The 8311-nt window shown below is 39.1% G+C and overlaps 1 long non-coding RNA gene across 1 annotated transcript; it reads right to left on the minus strand.

Annotated features, from left to right (window-relative positions):
* Positions 1 to 360: 360 nt before the first annotated feature.
* LOC129348488 (uncharacterized) lies at positions 361 to 6162 on the minus strand. Its single transcript, XR_008601019.1, has 3 exons — positions 6019 to 6162; positions 4733 to 4881; positions 361 to 668 (listed from the first exon to the last, which is right to left on the minus strand). It is a non-coding gene; the product is annotated as an uncharacterized LOC129348488 (long non-coding RNA).
* Between the last annotated feature and the right edge of the window lie 2149 nt (positions 6163 to 8311).

Raw genomic sequence — 8311 nt, forward strand, 5'->3', positions numbered from 1 at the left:
TTATAATCTTGGAGTTAAACTTACAAGAAAACAAACTTTAACAGATAACTTTGTTGATATGTTTTTGTTTTTTTTTTACAGATGTTAAGTTAAAGGAGGTTTTATTCGTGACGTAATAACCCAATCAAATCACTCCAGAAGACAGAGCGACCACAGGTAGATAAAGGTTCAGAGCCAAAGTAGCACCATTTTTAAATGTATTTATTACCGTAAATCAGTAAAAATAAAATACTTCTAATCAGTAAATCAGTCAGCCCACAATTACTACAATTCTACAATGTAAGTCTCTTTCCTTTGACTTGTTATTTGTACAATATATGATGTATATGATGGTGCTTTTTCATACCAAAGGCTTATACTATGATGTTTTCTAAGAGACATACGATGCTACTCTGTTTGTTCTGGCTCTGGGCCACTGCACTCCTCCTCTGTTGTTTTCTGGATTGTACTCAGCTGCATGCCTTCGTCCACCCGGCCTCCGTTGACTCGTCCCGCCTGCCGTCTCTGGAGCTGAAGCTGGATTGGAACAGACCAAAGTACAGTCCAATCACGATGCCAGCTGCCTCTCAAAAGGCTCCTTCATCTGGCAGGTGGCAGCACTTCTTCTGAGGGGAAGCTGAGCTGGCCCGGCAGAACTTTGGAGATGTGTTCCAGTGGTTGGTGGATGTCTGGGGAGATAGAGAGGGAACTTTGAATTGTTCAGAAAGGAAAACAGGGAACCCATTGGTAGTTTTAGTTTAGGGTGCTACTGCAGTGTGTTTTTGGGCTTGAAGAGGTGAACAGGAAGAGTTTTTTTTCGTATTGATTACGTTTTACTTTGTTCCTGGTTGGAATGCCCATCAATGTTAACGTGCAGTTCACTTTTAGTTCTGTTTATTTATTTTTATTTTACAAACACCCATTTGCTTTTAACCCCCTCACATGTTGTGTTATTGTAAAATTCCTCTTTCAAATAAATACTCGTCTAACCCTCTGGAAACCAGCGTTTGAACTGTTTTTGTGTTGCTCCTCACCTACTTCAGACAGCTGAGACACAACGTTTTGTGGACCAAAGGCTATACTATGACGTTTTTTGGACCAAAGGCTATACTATGACATTTTTAAGAGCGACATGCTATACTATGACGTTTGTAGAGCGACATGCTATACTGTGACGTTTCAAGAGCGACATGCTATACCATGACGTTTTTTGGACGACATGCTAAACAATGACGTTTTTTGGACGACATGCTAAACAATGACGTTTTTTGAGCCACATGCTATACTATGACCTTTTTAGAGCGACATGCTATACTGTGACGTTTCAAGAGCGACATGCTATACGATGACGTTTTTTGGACAACATGCTATACTCTGACGTTTTTTGGGTGACATGCTATACTATGACTTTTTTAGAGTGACATGCTATACTATGACAATTTTAGAGCGACATGCGATACTATGATGTTTTTAGAGCCACGTGCTATACTCTGACGTTTTTAGAGCAACATGCTATACTATGACCTTTTTAGAGCAACATGCTATACTATGACGCTTTTAGAGCGACATGCTATACTATGACATTTCAAGAGCAACATGCTATACGATGACATTTCAAGAGCAACATGCTATACGATGACGTTTTTTGGATGACATGCTATACTATGACGTTTTTAGAGCGACATGCTATATTATGAAGTTTTTAGAGCGACATGCTATATTATGACGTTTTTTGGGCGACATGCTATATGATGAAGTTTTTAGAGCGACATGCTAAACTATGACGATTTTAGAGCGAAATGCTATACTATGACATTTTTAGAGCGACATGCTATACTATGACGTTTTTAGAGCGACATACTATACTACGATGTTTTAAGAGCGACATGCTATACTGTGACGTTTTCAGAGCGACATACTATACTACGATGTTTTAAGAGCGACATGCTATACTATGACGTTTTTAGAGCGACATGCTATACTATGATGTTTTAAGAGCGACATGCTATACTATGATGTTTTTTTGGACAACAGGCTAAACTATAACGTTTTTTGGGCGACATGCTATACTATGACCATTTTAGAGCAACATGCTATACCATGACGTTTTTAGAGCAACATGCTATACTATGACGTTTTTAGAGCGACATGCTATATGATGACGTTTTTAGAGCGACATGCTATATTATGAAGTTTTTAGAGCGACATGCTAAACTATGACGTTTTTAGAGCGAAATGCTATACTATGACATTTTTAGAGCGACATGCTATACTGTGACGTTTTCAGAGCGACATACTATACTACGATGTTTTAAGAGCGACATGCTATACTATGACGTTTTTAGAGCGACATGCTATACTATGATGTTTTAAGAGCGACATGCTATACTATGATGTTTTTTGGACGACAGGCTAAACTATAACGTTTTTTGGGCGACATGCTATACTATGACGTTTTTAGAGCAACATGGTATACTATGACGTTTTTAGAGCAACATGCTATACTATGACGTTTTTAGAGCGACATGCTATATGATGACGTTTTTAGAGCGACATGCTATACTATGACGTTTTTAGAGCAACATGGTATACTATGACGTTTTTAGAGCAACATGCTATACTATGACGTTTTTAGAGCGACATGCTATATGATGACGTTTTTAGAGCGACATGCTATACTATGACGTTTTTAGAGCGACATGCTATACTACGACGCTTTTTGGACCAAAGGCTATACTATGACGTTTTTAGATCGACATGCTATAGTATGACGTTTTTAGAGCGATATGCTATACTATGACATTTTTAGAGCCACATGCTATACTGTGACGTTTCAAGAGTGACACGCTATACGTTAGGGCTGGGCGATAAATCGATTTTATCGATTAATTCGAGTTTGTACTTAATGTCAATTTGTTTTTATGAAAATCGATTTTCTCATCAACATCCGCCACCAGCGCCTGCCACTGGGCTCCCGTAGTTCAGAGTGCGCGCCCCCCCTAGCCCCGCGCTTGATACACAGACAACATGGCGGCGAGCGGCGCAGATCTAAAGGCGTGTGTCCACTTGATACGATTTTCCCGCACGACAACGCACCGCATTTGAAAATCACACGGACGGCAATCGGTCACCAGCGGACCACAACATGGTCACATGACAGCGCTGAGCAACAGCAGGCCGCTACGTGGTCACGTGACCGAGCTTTCAGCTGGACAGTCCGCCAGACAAGTCGGATAAACATAGCGGCTTGTCAGCAAACTTTCCCTTTTATTTCAAAAAACACGTCAGCGAAAAGTATTTCTGAAAGCATTTGAAGCGAGAAATAATCTGCAGCAGCTGAATCTGTCCTCATTTTAGGTCACCGACGCCTAGTTTAGAAGTTTGAGGACAGTTTCACGATGCGTGGAATCTCCGCACGCCGCATGCAATTTGCATAAAGTAGAAGTCAGTCTACTTTATGCAAATGGGCTGCAGCCCTCTCCAGGTAAAAACGCACGGCAACTGGACCAGCATGCCACATGCGGCGCATTTCCAGCTGCGATCCGGTGTGTTTACCTGGAGAGGGCTGCAGCTCATTTGCATAAAGTAGACTGGACTCCAGCATGCAGAGATTAGGTAGGGGGTTAAAAAAAAAATCGGGTAAATTGGGATTTTTTGTGAAAAAATTTGAGAATTTTTTTTTAGGCCATATCGCCCAGCCCTACTATACATTGACGTTTCAAGAGCAACATACTATACGTTGACGTTTTTTGGACCAAAGGCTATACTATGACGTTTTTTGGGCGACATGCTAAACTATGATGTTTGTTGGACCAAAGGCTATACTATGATGTTTTGTTGGACAACATGCTATGCTGTGACGTTTTTAGACCAACGGCTATACTATCACGTTTTTAGAGTGACATGCTATACTATGATATTTTGTTGAACAACATGCTATACTATGACGTTTGTTGGACCAAAAGCTATACTATGACATTTTTTGAGCGAAATGCTATACTATGACGTTTTTAAAGCGATATGCTATACCATGACGTTTTTAGACCAAAGGCTATACTATGACATTTTTAGAGCGACATGCTATACTATGACAATTTTAGAGTGACATGCTATACTATGACGTTTTTTGGGTGACGTGCTATACTATGACGTTTTTAGAGCGACATGCTATACTATAATGTTTTTAGAGCGACATGCTATACCATGATGTTTTTTGGATGACATGCTATACTATGACGTTTTTTGGGTGACATGCTATACTATAGGCTTTTTAAATTCACATATTACTGTGACTTTTTTTGTTTTTGTTTTTTTTAGCAACATATAAGAATTTGAACACTTTTAAAAATTACTATACTTTTACTTGTGCAATGAAATATTATTCTATGGCATTTTTTAGACGACATATACTCTGATGTTTTCTTGAAAAACATACTATTTTGCACTATGACATTTTTTGAACCACATATCATACATGACAATTTTAGGCAACATCCTATCATTTTGCACTTTTTGAACCACATAATAATCAGTTGGGTTTTTTTTGCCGACATGCTATACTATGAACCACAGGCCATACTATGTTATTCTTGAAAAGTATACTGTACTTTGACATTTTCTGACCTACATCCTATACTATGGCGTTATACACAGAGTGCTTTGGTTACATGTTGATTTATAATCTAGATTTTTTTCTGTTTTGTTTTTTGACAGGATTACCACAGACCTGACCGTGAACACCGTTGACACCCACCTGAGGGAGACGCTGCCTAAGATCTCAAGGCTGCTTGGTCGTGGTCTTTCTGGTCCTGCTCCAGAACGCCTTCATCAACTATGTCTTCTTTTGAAGAGGCCCTCAGATACTGCAATCTCTGACCTTAAGGAGGAACTGCTACTTTCACTCTGTAACGAGACAGCGGTTATTTTAAAGACCCAGCTCCTGGCGGCTTTGAGTGAAAGTTTAACACCCATCAAAACGGAACTACAGACAGTTAAATCTGAGCTGTTGGTCAGTATTTCAAACATCAAGTCCGACCCGGCTGCCCTAAAGCACGCTGTGAGTGAAACGGAAACTTCACTCTCCACATCACCGACGACATCATCACACTCCAAAGCAGAGCACTTGTCTGCTGAACTTTTAAAAGTGGACTATAAATGTGAAGAATGTGAGCAGCAGCAGACTGTGAGCAGCAGAACAGATGTGATCAGAAAGAAGTCATTTTCTTTTTTCTTTTCTTTCTGGTTGACTTGATTCTGTCAGATGCAGATGTTGGAGCTGATTCTGATCTTTCAGGATAAAAAGCTGCTTTTCCTTCACAGACTTTTCAGGAAATTATTCTCTCAGGTTTTCTCTGCTATTTATATTTTTATCATCTGTGATTATTTCATTATTTCTTTATTCTAAAAATAAAGTTTGCGGCATAAAGACTCATTTAGTTATTTTAATCCTGAAATCTTTGACGTAGCAGAACTAAACTTCCATTTTCCTTCTTGTACTTCTGATACTAGAACTAAACGTATCTTCAACACGGATCATCTGCTTTTAATGAATCAGCAGCAACATCACAACAACAAATGAGACAATTTTCAACAAATTAATGAAACTGATGTCATTTCAAACTATCAGAGTCTGTTTTAGTGTCAAATTAAAGCTGATTACTGACAACTAGAACATTAACGTTACTGTTTTAATCACATTTAAGTTTCCTGAACGTTACATTAATGTCAACCAGCCACAGTTTTATGAACATAATGAACCACATGACAGGAACACAACACACTTCAGCTGTTTACATGAAACTCAACACATTAGCTTGATGCTACGTTAGCTTTAATCAAGCTGCGACTGAGCAGCTAGCTCGGTTAGCATCGCTAACATTAAAGCTAACATTTACTATGCTAACTTTCTTCTCTGGTCAACACACACTGAAACAAACTCCACCAACATCTGGAGTACATGGCACACATTACATCTGACACTAAAGCTGCATATAAAGTGCATTAAAAGCAGCACCGATACGAAAATAAACATTTACTTACCGAACTATTAGAGTCCTTTCAGTGTCTGCTGGTAGAATCAGCCGAAGGTAGAAAACTGGTTAAAACAAGCCAACGGGCAGGAAAACTGTCTGTGGAAAATGTTGTGCTGCTCCACCGATAAATAAACAGTTATTATATCAGAATTAATCCAAATGAGGAGAGCAGAGTCGAGGCTTCCTCCTCCATAGGACCTGTCAATCATTCCAGACCGGACTGTCAATCAAATAGTCCCGCCCCCTGGCTTCGTAAAACTTTAACGCTCTATAAAAAAATCGATATTGATTTATTTTAAGATCGGCCACCTGATCTCTCATTCTGACCATGAAAACTCATGAAAAAAAAATGTATGTACAGTCTATGCACCGTACTCTGTTTGGCTCCACACTTCCTGATGACAATTTCCGGTCTGAGAAAATGAAAAAACTGACCTTTTTTCGTTTCTGTCTCTTACTGATTTTACTTTCTTGTTATTCTAAATATAAAACGAAAATAAAAGCATTTAAAAAAAAACGTATATCCCTTTTTGATCATGAAAAGGAAAAATGCCTTGTATTTCAATTTTAATTTTTGTATTTTAAAACGAAAATCAAATAACCACTCGTTTTTTGTTTATACCCGTTTCAGAACGGAAAATCCAATTACCAGATCCGTACACGTGCCCAGATTGCTAAGTTTCGTAATATTTTAAATGCAGAACTTTTACATGCAATTGTGTATTTCTGCAGTGTGGAATTTGTAGTTTTACTTTAGTCCAGAATCTTACTACTTCCTCCTCCCCTAGACATTTATCATAATACGAATTAAAAACTGATACTTTAATCTGGTGTGATTACTCTTCATTTAAATATCACAAGTATAAATGTTACCAGATCATTAAACACACATCATTACCAATAGCTTTCCTGGGATTAATGTCCAGGACATACAGCGAAGAATTAAATCATTTCAATTAGTGTATGAGTAAGCAGAGGATGGATTTATTTATATTTCAGTGCTGCAGACTAATTGTGTTATTTGGAAACCCCCAGACAAGAAAACACACCGCTAAACATGCCCTAAATGACTGTGACTGAGGGTTTTATTCTACTGTCAGTAAACCACACATCATCCACTAGAGGTCAGCATGTGACAGCATTTCAGTGTCTTCAGTTGTGTTCTGAATCTGCAGATTCAGGACCTGAACCCACTACCTGACCAGGATTTATAAACAGAAAACACAACAGGACAGAAGGAGCCTTGCAGCTTTGTGTGAGTTGTGTGTCAACAGTAAATTTCTGCATTGTAACCAAACAGCAGCTCTCTGTTTTCAGCAGGTCGATTGTGAGTCTTAATGGATCCACTTTCTGGCTCATGCAACTGCTTCAACAAAAGGGTGAGACAGGGGCAACGTCTCCGATGGAGGCGGCTCAACGTGGACACACCGGCTCTGAGAGGGATCAGACCTGTGACCCTGTGACAATGGGACAATCTGTAACTGCCAGCCCACCCTGCCACTTAAAAAACACACTGCAAACACTGAAGAGAGCCTGGCACTGGACCTCAGATGGGTCATTTACAAATATGTGACTTCAACAACTGCATTTATAGGACACTTGAGACACTTCTGGGGGGAAAAAAGACAAGATGATAAACCAAAAAATAGAAAAAGGGAAAAAATGAGCACACACCTTGCTTTAAATAAAAAGAAACAAAAAAGATTTGAAACAGATTAAAACTGAAACAAGGGATTAAAGCAGGAGACTAACTGCAGCTTTCACTTTTTGGGCTGCGTGTGTGGCCACAGAACAGATGCACATTTCCATAGAGGAGTGAACAAAAGGGAGAAGAAGAAAAAAAGTTTCTGTGTGTGTTCCTGACAGCCGGTTAAAGCAACAGGAACCAAACTCCTAAAAGGAAACTTCCAAATGTGGCAGTTTTTGGGGTGCTTTTGGAACATGCATTATTGATGGACTGCAGATGGTACTACATGTTAGAACAATGATGCTTTCTAAAAATCAAAAAGAACTTCTACAACAATATGCAGTCGGCTTCTTGTTTGAAACTCTCCAAGAAGTCGTCGCCGGTGTGATTATCCTCTGCAGAATCAGTGCATTAGTGCACTTATATACTGTGAATAACCACTGGACAAAATGTGGCATGACGAGACAAATAAACCTGTCAAAATAACTACGGCGATAAATCAGAGGATTGACATGATATTTGCATTGATCCACTTCAGTGAGTACAGCTCACTGAACAGGAATCCAACAGCTGCTTCTTTCCTTTTGATTTATTCTTCAAAGAGAAATGCTGG

This window comes from Amphiprion ocellaris, unplaced genomic scaffold (assembly GCF_022539595.1).
Source record: "Amphiprion ocellaris isolate individual 3 ecotype Okinawa unplaced genomic scaffold, ASM2253959v1 Aocel_unscaffolded282, whole genome shotgun sequence".
In the NCBI taxonomy this organism is placed as follows: Eukaryota; Metazoa; Chordata; class Actinopteri; family Pomacentridae; genus Amphiprion; species Amphiprion ocellaris.